The sequence below is a fragment of the Pseudonaja textilis genome, chromosome 10, assembly GCF_049901715.1.
Source record: "Pseudonaja textilis isolate UNSWEBS1 chromosome 10, rPseTex1.2, whole genome shotgun sequence".
NCBI classification, from domain to species: domain Eukaryota; kingdom Metazoa; phylum Chordata; class Lepidosauria; order Squamata; family Elapidae; genus Pseudonaja; species Pseudonaja textilis.
The window spans coordinates 25,880,977-25,892,777 of record NC_141999.1 but is presented as its reverse complement, the minus strand read 5'-3'; the positions used below and the strand labels follow the sequence as shown (position 1 = coordinate 25,892,777).

At 64.4% G+C, this 11,801-nt stretch overlaps 1 pseudogene across 1 annotated transcript; it reads right to left on the bottom strand.

The window, feature by feature from the left end:
- Positions 1 to 935: 935 nt before the first annotated feature.
- On the bottom strand, positions 936 to 11,005 carry LOC148124995 (numb-like protein; annotated as a pseudogene). Its single transcript, XR_015744712.1, has 9 exons — positions 10,822 to 11,005; positions 6,164 to 6,307; positions 5,807 to 5,881; positions 4,474 to 4,548; positions 4,044 to 4,183; positions 3,463 to 3,669; positions 2,782 to 3,049; positions 2,493 to 2,648; positions 936 to 2,407 (listed from the first exon to the last, which is right to left on the bottom strand). The product of XR_015744712.1 is annotated as a numb-like protein (transcript).
- Between the last annotated feature and the right edge of the window lie 796 nt (positions 11,006 to 11,801).

Below are 11,801 nucleotides of genomic sequence, written 5' to 3'. Positions count from 1 at the left end.
CCGGCTGTGTTCCGCCTGGGCCTGCGGGAGGGTCGGGCCGGCCGGGGTGCCTCCCTCTCCTCCGCTCCCGAGTCGGGCGCTCCCGAGTCGGGCTGAAGGGTCCCACGACACGGGGCTAAAATGGGGAAGGGGCCAGGCCTGAGCCGGAGAAACCAGTGCCTGGCTGGGCATGCGATCGACTCCCAGCCCCGTTTGTGGCCACCATTGGCAGTAGCAACACCAGCGGCACCATCAGTTGGCACCACAATATGTCCTGGCACACCAAACCAGAAAATTGGCCCCGGTAGCACCAAAACCCCAGGGTGTGTGTGACCAGCAGGCGCCACCACCCCCTCCTCACCTTTCTGTTTCTTCCCACTTCTGCCCCTCCGGCCCCCCATAAGAGATACAAGCTCTGCAGTGGGGTATTATATTACTAGCTCTGTTATTTATTATATAATACAAACAGGTGGGATTCTTTAATACAAAAAGTTTCAAAATAAGATAAAAAATAACACCCCCAGCCATTTTGGGGGACCTCCAGGCAGTTTGGGCAGGAAAGGCCTCTTTGCTCCACTTCCGTCTTCTCTGCTTGCTGGAGGTGGGGGCTGGGGGGGCAGGGAGAGAAGCAAGGGCAGTTCTGTTTTTTGGAGGGGGGGCTGAGGAGGCCAAGGAGCCCTGTGGGAGGGAGGGGCTGCTGCCTTTGAGCCAGACAGCTGGAGGGAGGCAGCTGCTTTCAAGAGCCTGCCTGAGGCTGGCTGTCCCACTGGAGGAGGAGCAGCCCCCCCTCCCCTCCCCAGGCCTCCCTCCGCTGTTCCTCCCAGGTCACCCTGTGGGAAAATGCCTGGCGGCCGGCCACATGGTTCGTGGCCCTGAGGCCCCCCCAGGAAAGGAAACCTTCCCAAGCTTTTACATCTTGGAGGGATTCTTCCCCACTCCCCCATGCTTGGATTACCGGGGTGAAGTGAGGGAGCTTCTCTCATCCTGGAATGTATGGGAATGTCCTGTGCCCCCCCTCGCCGCCCCCCACTCCCTTCCCCTGTGATTTGAGCACGAGGACCCTGCCAAACTGGGAATGTGTAAAAACAAGATTAGCCTGAAGAATTTTGCTCCACCCCAGCCAAAACTGAGAGGAGGGGGGGGGGAATGTCACCTGCAATAACCATTCCCCAAAGCCCACCCCCACCCTTTAAGTTTTGGAGTGGAAAGCCTGTTCCTCCCCCAAAAAAAGAGATTATGGATCTCCCATTAATCCAGACTCTGGCTCCTGCGGGGGAGGTAGGACCCCAAGGCCAACCCTGTTTGTGGTCCCCCGTGTGCACCTCCTATCAGAAGCTCAGCCTGAGGAGGGTCCCTGGGGGGGGGGAGTAGGGCACCGAGCGCCTCCCCAGCAGCTCCACAATGATGCCCCGCCCCCTTTTGGGCAGGGAGAGGACAGCTGCCCAGGGAGGAGGGGGCCTGCCATGCACGGAGTGGGGGACCTCACTGACCAAGACAGGGATGCTCTGGGGCTGCACGGGGTGGGGGTGGGGAGAGCAGAGACCACCCCACCCGTCCCCTGCTCTCTGGAGGCTGGGGCCGGCCCAGAAGGCCTCCCGCTTACCCTGGTTTCCAACTGGCCACCGACTCTCGGCCTGGGCAGGAGTGGAACTGGCTTCCCAGCCGTGATCTGGCCAGACCATCAGTGCCTGTGGGGCTCCCCCATCACTTGGGGGCAGCTCCCCCGATCCCCACTGGCCGCCTTTCGAGCGCTGCTCCCAGCCAGCTCTCCCCACTCAAGGTTTAGACAATCTGGCCTAGCCAAGTGGGGTGCTAAGGGGGAACCTTCACAATCAGGCTCACAATTCAATTTCCAAGGTTTTCTGCCGGTCGCCAGAAAGGGGTTGGGGGCAGCAGTGGTAGCCTTGGACTCTAGGGCAGCCCACTGGGTTTCAAAGGGGTCCAGGGGCTCAGGGTGGGAGGCAGAAATGCCTGGGGGCTTTGCTCGGAGGGCCAGGCAGCCCCATTGGCTCTGAGCCGAGGGGGTCCAGGAGGGCCTGAGGGAAGGGGCTGGCCTTGAGCCCCAAACTTGTAACGGGGCCTGTGTGGCGGAGCAGAAGGCATTGGTCACCATTTGGGAGGGCGTGATGCCCACCACGGGCACGCTGGGCAGGGCAGGGAAGGGCAAGGCAGGACGTAGGCAGTGCCCACGGGCACAAAGGAGGGGGCACGTGGGGAGACGCAAAGAGGCCTGGGGGAGGGGGCTGCCCCGTAGCCTAGAGGAAAGCTGGGCAGAGGCGTGGGGCGGCCAGGGGCACTTGCTGGTGCTGTTGAGCCTTGGCAGCCTTGGCAACCTCTTCCAGCCAGCGCTCTGCCTCCGAGGGGGTCCTCTTGTGTCCCGGCTGGAACAGGGGCTGGGCCTGGGGGTCATTCCATGAGGAAGGGGGTCCTGAGAAGAGGGCAAGGCAAATGTCAAAGAGGGGCCCTCGCAAGCTGCCCCCCCAGCCCAGGGGAAGGGGGCCTTCAGGCCGTACCTGCGCTGCCCCCTTCCGCTGTCCCCAGGGCCGCGGGGGGCTCTCCAGCCGGCTGGGCGAGTGAAGCGTCAATCTGGGTGCAGAGAGCCGAGATGCTGTCCGAGTCCCTGCTGGGAGCTGCCTCGGCCTCTGGCAGAAGGGAGGGAGGAGTCCAGCCTTCAGTGCATCTGGGGGCTCGGGCCCTCCCCTGCTATTCTCCCCGGGCCTCCCTCGAGCGCCAGCCCTGGAAATGGGCTCTGGGCGTCCCCTGCCCGCCTCACCTGCGCCCCGCTGCTGCTCTCGGAGCGGCCCTTGCGCTGCAGGGTGGAAGGCAGCTCGTTGAGGCGGAGGAGAGCTGCCTCTTGAAGGGGAGTTCTGGCTCAGGGTGGGGAACCCTCGGAAGGAGCCTTGCCGCACCAGCTGCTCCAGGGGGCATGGCGGCGTGGGATGGCGTGCGCCCCCAGCCTCTGCCTTCTCCTCCTCCTCCTCCTCCTCCTCCTCTGGGGAGGCGGCCCCTGGGGCGGGAGGCGCTGCCGGGCTGGGTGGGGGCCGGGGCCGGGGCCAAGGGGCGGCCGCTGCTTCCACTGCAAGAGAGGAGAGAAACTGGGGCTCTGCTGGTGCCCCTCCCCAAAGCCCCCAGCCCGGCCCAGCCCCCCGTCCCCCGTGGGGGCAGCAAAGCTTGGCGCGGGGGGGTGTCAGGGTGCAGAGTCTCTTGGAATGGGTTCTCTCCCCTCCTTGGAAAGCCGTGCAGGTTGATCCCGGCTTGTTCCCGGCACACAGAGAGTGAAGAGTTCAGGGAACACAAGAGAGCAGCTTCCCCACCCCCATCCGAGGGGCCAGTAGAACAGGAGAGTCAGACTGGCTCCCCCCCCACAGAAGTAGTCCCCACGTCCCATCCTCCACAGCCAGCTGCCTTTCCAAACCTCTCAGCGGGGCAGTCCCAGCACAAGGCTTGCAGCCCGGGGGGCAGCTCACGCCAATGGCCCGGTGCCCCCTACCTTTTTCCTACCCTGGGGGCGTGCTCCAGAGGGGCGGGTGGTGGGGCCGGTGGTCCAGGCAGCCGGAAGGAGCCCTCCCGGGCAAAGCTGGTGCGGCTGGCATCGAAGGAGGCCGTCACCCCACATTCCTTCTCGCGCTTCTGCTTGCGCTCCAGGCAGGCGGCAAAGGCGCAGCCCACGGCGTGACTCAGGCGCTCTCCCTGGCACAGAGGGGCAAAGCGCGCGAAGGTGGGGCTCTGCTGGGGGCAGAACCTGGCAAACAGGGCACGCCCTTCCCTCCCTGGGTCTGGAAAGGTGGCCGAAGCGCCAGAGAGGGGCAGAGAGGGTGGCCCCAGGGTTGGGCAGGCTGCCTCCCTTTCCCTCGTTGACTGACAGGTCAGCCCTCCAAAAGAGCCCGGAAACCTGCCAGACCTTCCCAGGGCCACCAGGGGCTCGCAGGGTACCCTGGCCACCCGCCAGGCGAGGGGCAGCTTCTCCTCAGGGTCCCTCCCTCCCTGGACAGAGGGCTGGCGGGGAGAAGCTCTGCCAGGTGGGGGCGTCCCTCGTGCCGGGGCGGGGGGACCCCAGCACTCACCGAGTCCTTCAGGGCCAGGAAGCCATGGCAGATCCAGCGCCGGGTGGTGCCGTCCCGGCAAATGTAGGAAAAGGCCTTGTCGAAATTGCGATCGGGGCACAGAAGGAGACCTTCTCGATGGTCTGGTCCACAATCAGGTCCTGGGGGAGGACAACCGCAGACCCACCACACTGTAAGAGGGCGTTTGCCCCTCCCTGCCTTGTCGGGCTGGAAGCAGTCTGCACATGGTCTGGGCACTTTCATCATTGTAGCTTGGCCCCGGATCAGGAAGGAGCCCCCCTCCCCCGCCCCAAGCAACCGCTTGGCTTTGGCTCAAGGGGAGCCTTGCCTCCTGCCACCCCACCCCCAATCGGAGCCAGCCATTTCTGGGCACTGGAGGTGGGACAGCCTCGGACTGGCACGCTGCCCTCCCCCACCACCAGGTGCCTACCTTGGTCTTGTCGTCCACCACGCGCAGCCCATCGGCCGACACCCACAGCACAGACTTCACGGATTTGCGGCCGCTCTGTGGAGGCCATGGAGGAGGAGGAGGAGGAGGAGTGCATCAGCAGGGCCACAAAGGGCCGGCCTGGGCCCCCCTCCCAAGTGGGGCCTAGCCCTCCTGCCCCCAGGCCCTCCCCTACTCCAAACTCCTCTGCCCGGGCTGTGGGGGGGGGGGAGAGCAGGAGAGAAGCCCTCCTTGCCACCTGGGTGGGGGCCCCTGGATTTTGCTCCAAATGCCCAAATGTTCAGGCCCTGGGTGGACAGGGATCCTCACTGTACATGGATGGATCCCACCTAGCCTTGTGCCAGTCTAGGTGGGGCTGGGGCTGGTGAGGGCCGGCAGGAAGGAGGAGGAGACAGGAGGCTCCTGGATGAAGAGCAAGCAATCAAAGTGCCCGTTGCAACCTGTGCCTCGGATTAATTAGCTAAATTATTCAAAAGACTAAAAGGCCTCCTTAGTCAGGCCACTCTATTTTTGTTGGCACATTATTTATAAACACTGCAGTTTGCAGTGGAAACGTCTCCTCCCCCAGCCCCCAGGGAAAAACGCTCTTTGCCTTCTGGGAGATTCAGCAGCAGAGAGGTGCAGCCCCTCCCCACCCAAAGGCAGGCTGCCCCCCCGCCCAGCGATGGTTCCATCTAAAAGCCTGCGTACATCAAATTATCTTTCACTAATCAATGCCTTGGCTGCCTCTGCAGGAATTCATACAAACGACAAACCGCAGCTTCGCAGAGCAAAGTATAAATTCTGCCTGCTCATTTTGAGTCTTGGGATCTGAAGAGAATCCTTAAAACTCATCATTCCTTATTTTAAAAAGTTTTAGAAGGAGCAACTTTGTTTTGCGGTATGCTGCGGTGGCACGGCACACTTAACCATTGTGTGCCCTGACACGACCTGCTGAAATGGCCGACGGTCAGCCTTCCCAAGCGTGTTGTGGGACCTCTGATCCCTGGGAGGGGAACTGGCTTCATGGATGGGGCGCCACTCAAAGACCAAAGAGGCGTTTTGGGATGCAACCTCCGCCCCCCGCCATCTCCCCGGGCACATTCAGCCTGAAGGAGGGAAACCCCGCTCAGCACTGATGGGGCCCAGCATGAACTATGATTCTGTGTGGCCATCTGACCGCCCCCCCCCCCACTAACAAAGGCCGAATTAAGAAAAAGACAAAGAAGAAAGCTGCAAACGGGGCTTAAGTCCCCTGCAATCGCACTGCTCAGAGCCCGGGACATGCGCAGCCTCTGGTCTGGCCAGAGCTCTCCTTGGACATCTGGCCCCTCACCGCTTTCAGCTTCTTCACTGCCTCTTCGCACACCTGCATCCCTCGGGACTCCTCCACTTCCACGTAGCCCAGGTACTGTGGGGAGGGAGGGAGGGAAGGAAGGAAGGAAGGAGGAGCGGTCAGCAGGCAGGACCTGACCTTTGTGCCACGGAAGTGAGAGAGCAGCAGGAGCCACGTTGTGTGGTGCCCAGGATGCTCAGAATCTGACCACCCCCACTGCTGGGCGAGGCGCAAATCGAGGGGACCCAGCGCAGGCTCAATCACCAGGGCTGCCCCCAAAAGGCGCTGGCCAGGGCCTTAACGGGCCTGCGGAAAGGCGCTGGGGCAAGCCCAAGAAGGAGAGGGGCGGTCACTCACCCGCACCGGGAAGCTGCAGCGCCCCTTACGTACCGCCTCCTCATCGGCCTGCCACTGGTGGGGGCGGCTGGCCTCGGGCACGTAGGATGGTTTCTTGCGCCGGAGACTCTGCCGCAGTTTGTTCATTGTTCACCCCTGCCGGGCCTGAGGTGGGAGAGGGCAGGTGAGCCCAGCTGCCCTCCAGGGAAGGAGCCGCGCACAGCCCTGGCAGGCAGGCCCAGGCCTCAGCGAGACTCTCCTTCTGGTGCCCAGGAGGGTCGGCCTCTGGCAGGATCGCCCTGGTCTGCCCAGGAAACTCCGAACCAGCCTTTCCTCATCAGGACGTCAGAAACGGGGGTGGCCTATTCTCTGGCCGGGGGAGGGGCGGAGATGCTCCAAAGTTCACCCTGATCTGGTGGCTAAAGTCCTCGGGGCAGCCCCCCGCCCTGGGCCTCCCACCTGATGTCCCTCAGCCCTAATCGGAGGTGGTCTTCCCAGGAAAGGGGGTGCCGGGCATCGCAGAGCCCACCTCCGGGCGCTGCTCCTCGGGCTTCCTGAGGCCCAGCCAGGTGGGGACAGAGTTCAGCTGCAGAGCGGAGGAGACCCTTCCCCTCCTCCCAGGGCTGCAGCCTCCTGGGAAGCTCCTGGCATTGCAAGATGTCTCCTCCGACACCTCCCAGCCCATTGGGGCGCGGGGGCTCAGTCATGCCCTAAGAAGGCAAAAGATGCGAAGAGCTGAGCGCTCCCCTCCCTTCCCCTGGAAGCAGTGGCTGGCCTCAGAGGTGGCCTCCTGGCCCCTTCGCAAGGGGGCCGCTTACTTTGCATGCTGTTTCACTGGCACCCCCAGGTTGGAGGGCCAGTAGACCCCAGCTCCGTCCCTCCTTCGCTTCTGCTCCCTGCCAGTCTCGCTGTCTTGAAGAACTGCGGGGAGGGGCGCAAGCCCCCCCCCGCCCCGTGTGGCTTCCTTGAGCCCCAGACTCTGTGAAAGCCAACCTGGCCTGGGCGGACGTCATCGAGGGCTGAGAGGGCAGCCTCATTTCACCTTGGCCAACTCTCCGGCCGTCGTCTCTGCAGGCGCCCCTCAGCTCACAGATGGTCCAGGCCGTTAAATGGTCTCTGCCCCACAGTGCAGACGGAGCCCGGTCTCTTTTGTATGGAGCGTGCGCCCCGCACAATGGCACAAAGGGAAGCCCCTGGAACTCGGGGGAGACACACGAAGGGGCCCAGGCGCAGACAGGGCTAGGGGATGGGTGTCTGTGTGCGGGGGGGTGGGGGTGGGTGGAGGGGTGAGGCCTTGTTTAGAGATGGCCTTTTAGCAAAGTCAAACTTTTCCATGCAACAGCTGCCCCGGAGCTGGTGGGAACAAAAGGGCAACACGGAGGGCCCCTCCCCACGTCAGGCGAGCAGCTGCCCCTGAGTGGCTCGGGGGGTCCCTCAACAGCTGTGCGTGTCCCGGCCCTCCGCCCTCTTCCACATCCAGCACACCAGCTGCACCAGGGCTGGGCAAACATTTGGCCAGGAGGGACATGTTTCCTCAGCTGCCACCAGGCTGCCCCCCCCACCCCGGCCAGGGGAGGCCTGGCACCCCCGAGCGAGTGGCTGAAGGGTTTGCAGGCCCTGATGGGGGGGCAGGGGGGACTCATTCCCAGGAGGGCGGGAGAGGGAGCTGCTCTGCCTGCCCAGAGAGAGAGACGGGCGGGGGGAGATCCTCCCTGGGGACCAGGACCAGGGCAGAAGGTCCCGGGGGTCTCTCGGAGGAATCCTGCTCTTGGCTGCTCGAGGAGGGGGAAGCAGGAGGGGCCCTTTCCAGGCCTGCCTGCTGCTTGTCCCCGCCCAGAAGAGCTTATGGCTTCCTGCCTCTCCTGCACCAGAGAGCAGCCTGTTTGTGGGGGTGTGATGGTGGGGTGGGGCTGGGTGAGCTCTAGGGAGCTTCTGACGGAAAGAGGCCTGGGAGCCCGGTGGGCTTCTGTTGCACTTCCGGGCTGGGTCAGGGAAGAAGGTGGCCAGTTGTGAGGGGGGGGGTGCCTGAGAACCGCCGGACCCAGCAGATGCCCATGTGGGGGTGGGGGTGGAGGTCTCCTCTAGGGCAGGCCGACCCTGAGGAACCTGAGACAGGCAGGCACAGCACCTCCGAATCCAACGTTGACTACATTTGTACAACCTGCTTCCTGAGTCAATCTGTTTTGGGGGGTTGGTCAACTGTTGAACCTCACTAATGGGGGGCCACTTGCATAAGTAACCCCCCCCCCAAGTAACAAGGTGAGCCTAGCCTTGTGTGCAAGTGCAGCTGCAGGCTGAGCCGACATGCTTGTGCTGGGGTCCCTGTGCGGAGGCTGCCTCTCCAGGAGACACGGGCCCTCTTTCCATCACTCCTCCCCTCCGGCCCGAGGCCCGCCCCATGGCAATGCCCAACTCAGGGCAGAAGCAGCAGCCCAGGGTAGGACAGCCGGACGCTGGTTTCTCTCAGCTGCACACAGAGCTGCCTGTGTGAAACTGCATGTTGCTCTAAAAATAGGTGGGCACAACTGCCCTCCCTCCCTCCCTCCCCCTCCCGCTGCCCCCCGGTTTCTTAGCCAGACCACAGCGCTGCTGGCCGCTTTCCCCAAGGGGAGCCGAGGGAGGGCGGGGTCTTCTCCAGGCCATCCTGGGTTGGTGCCCCCGTTTGTCTGGAGCGCATCTTGGAACACATCAGGTGATACCTTTGGCATTGGCAGTGCAGAGAGGGCAGGTGTGACCCAAATGAGCAGGTCTCCCCCATAGGGCTCGTGGGCTTCCAGGGAGACCAGCTGGCCCTGCCCTGCCCCACTCCAGCCTCCTGGGCCCCGGTCAGGGTTCCTCTCTCCCTCCCAGGATTTCGCTCAGCTGCAGCTGGGAAAGGCTCATCCAGCTGGGGAGGCTTTGGGGCCACCCAGGCTTCCTCCGGGAAAACGCTGGAAGGGCCTGGCAGAGCGGCCAGGAGGACGGGAAGGGCCTGCGTGGACCTGTTCCGTGGGCTGCCCGTGCGTGGGCCTTTCCATGGTGGGTCTGCAGTGTCAGGAATGAAAAAGGGCCAAGGACCCCAAAGGTGCCCCCGGACCCTCTGGCTGCCACCTCCTCAGGCCAAGGCCCGGAGACAGCACCCCAGTGGGCAGCCGGCCCCGCTCAGCAGGAGCCCAGGGAGGATCCCGAGCAGGAGGATATGCAATGAGCAGGTGTCCTCTGAGCAACATGCAGAGTGCAGAAAGCATTCCTTCCCCAAGGATGACTCCCCCCACTCAATATAGATTATGGGAGCATTGCCTTTGGGGGGGACAGAGAAACCAGGCCTCTGCCTGTGCAGCCCCCAAGAAAGGCCCCCCTGTGGGCGGGAGGTGCCCTTCATCAGAACCGCTGGAGCTTTGCTGGGGAAGGAATAGGAAGGAGCCGCCCTGCTGGGTCCAGCGCAAGAACATTCTGGAGTCTTCACTTGCGCAGGGAGGGGCTCCCTGGGTGGTGGCCCCCTCCAAGGCCTGGCAGCCTCTTCTGGAACTCTAGTCACTCTCCTGTGCAACCCCTTCCCTTGAAACGATGGGTGTGGGGGGGGGCTATGCTACCTGGCTTCCTCCATGGCTGTTTTCCAAAGTGGGGCTCCCCCAAATTCACCTGACTCCCCGCCCCATTTTGGCCAGTCCCTGAGGCAGCTTCATTTCCTCCAAGGCTGACCGCAAGGGAGCCCGCCAGGGAGACTCCCCCCACCCCCCCCAGCCGACTTTGAACATGTCATGGCCCCACCCAGGAAAAGAGTCTCTTGGAGGGAAGGAAGCAGACTGCGCAGGCCTCTGAAAATAGCCCAGGCAGGGGGGGCCGGGGCAGCAAGTGGGACTCCCTGTGGGAGGCAGGAGGTGGAGGGAGAGGCGGGGCTTGTCTTCCTGGAGCCCAGCTGGAGGTGGGCCTTCCCCAGGCAAACTCTGGGAGATGGGAGATGGGGGGTGGGGAGGTGGGGGCTAAACTGCAGCCTCCCAGCCTCTCTGCAAAGGGGTCGTTGTGGGGAAGCCCATCTCAGAATGTATGACCCGCACCCCAATTTCTTGTCAACACCCACATACACACACACAGCGCCATTCCTGGAAGTTCCCAGCAATGCAAGGCGAGCAGCATCCTGCGCGCCCCCCCCCCCAAAACCTTGCGAGCCTGGCGGGGAACTCAGTGGCCCGCTCTCAGAAAGGGAGGCGGGGAGGGCAGGGCGAAAAGTTTCCCCCGCTGGGGAGGCAGCTCCATCCGACCCCCTCGGCGCGGGGGAGGAGGATGGCGGGCGCTCGAGGAGCCGGAACGCTGGGTGGGGCAGCCGGGCGAAGGCAGGAGGATGCTGAAGCTTCCCGGCCAGCCTGAGGTGTGGCGGGGCGAAGGACCGGGGGGGCGCATCGGACAACCTGCCCCCGCCTCGCAGTGATGGAAGCCCAGCCCTTCCCGGCGCGCCCGCTGGAGAGCGGCTGGGCGGAGGCGCGGGGGCGTCGGGATGCGATTCCTGCCCCCTCCCGCGACTCCCTTTGGGCAACCCGGAAAGGGTTGCTCTCCGTGGAAGGCCGCCAAGGGCCGGGGAGGCTGCTTTGGGTTCTTGAGCGGGGCTCGGGTGACGGTGAAGGCAGAGAGAGACCCTCCCCAGGCCGTCCCCGCCAGCGGGCAGCTCCGGCTGCTGCTGGCCGGCGCGGCCGCGTCCTCACCTGGGTGCGGGAGCGGCGATCCTCTTCCCGACTCGGCATCCAAGGAGCGAGGCAGGGCCCGATGCCGCCCCTGCTGTTCCGTCCGCCCGCGGACTCCGCTTCGTCTCTGCCGCCGCCGCCGCCGCCGCCGCCCGCCCGCGCCTCCCGCCTGGCCACGCCCCGGGGCCGGAGGATGCAAGGCCGCGCCCCCTCCCCGCCTGCCTCGGCCCGGCCCGGCTCCTGCCCGCTTGGAGCGGCTCCCTGCAAAAGGACGCGCCGGAAAGAAACCGGCGTCGCGTTGTACCTGCTTGCCGCGCCTCTGCCTTCCAGCGACGGCGAGAGCCAAGAAATGGCCAGGCCGGCATCCCCGCGCCGGAGAGGACGAGCGAGCCGGCGGCCCAAAGAAGAGGCAGCGGGGAGGCGCCGTTGTCCTGGAGCGGGTCTGGTGGGCGGGAGTCCCCGCTTCGGGGAAGGGGACCAGTCGTGCTCAAGCGAGCTGGCTGCGGGGCTGGGAGAGCGCGACGGGGACCTTCTCCTCCCCCCGGCAGGGATCTAGGAGAGCAAGGGATCACAACGCTCCCCTTTCACACACCCCTCGCAGTGGAAAAACGCCCCCCATCCCGTCGCGGTTTCTTTTCCGGGAAGGGCAGCTTCAACGAAATCCAGCTGGGCTGGGCTGGGCTGGGCGCGGGCCGCCTCCACAAGGAAAACCACTTCCCGAGGGGCTTCACGGGGCCCCCAGAAAGCGGGCCCTTCTCTAACCTTAGGGCGGGGGCGGCTCTGCTTAGACAGCAGGGAAGGGCTCCCCTCCCAGCGCCCTTTGGGTCAGGAGGAAACATGCTGGGAAAACGCAGCAAAGAAACAGGAGCCAGGAATTGATCCTGGAAGTTGGCCCTGGCTGGCTGTGCTGACTCGGGATCGTCCTTGGCCCGCTGGCGGTGGAAGGAAGCGGTGGGAAGGGGCTGCTCCCGAGAGGGCCACTCTACCTGCAGACCTGACCA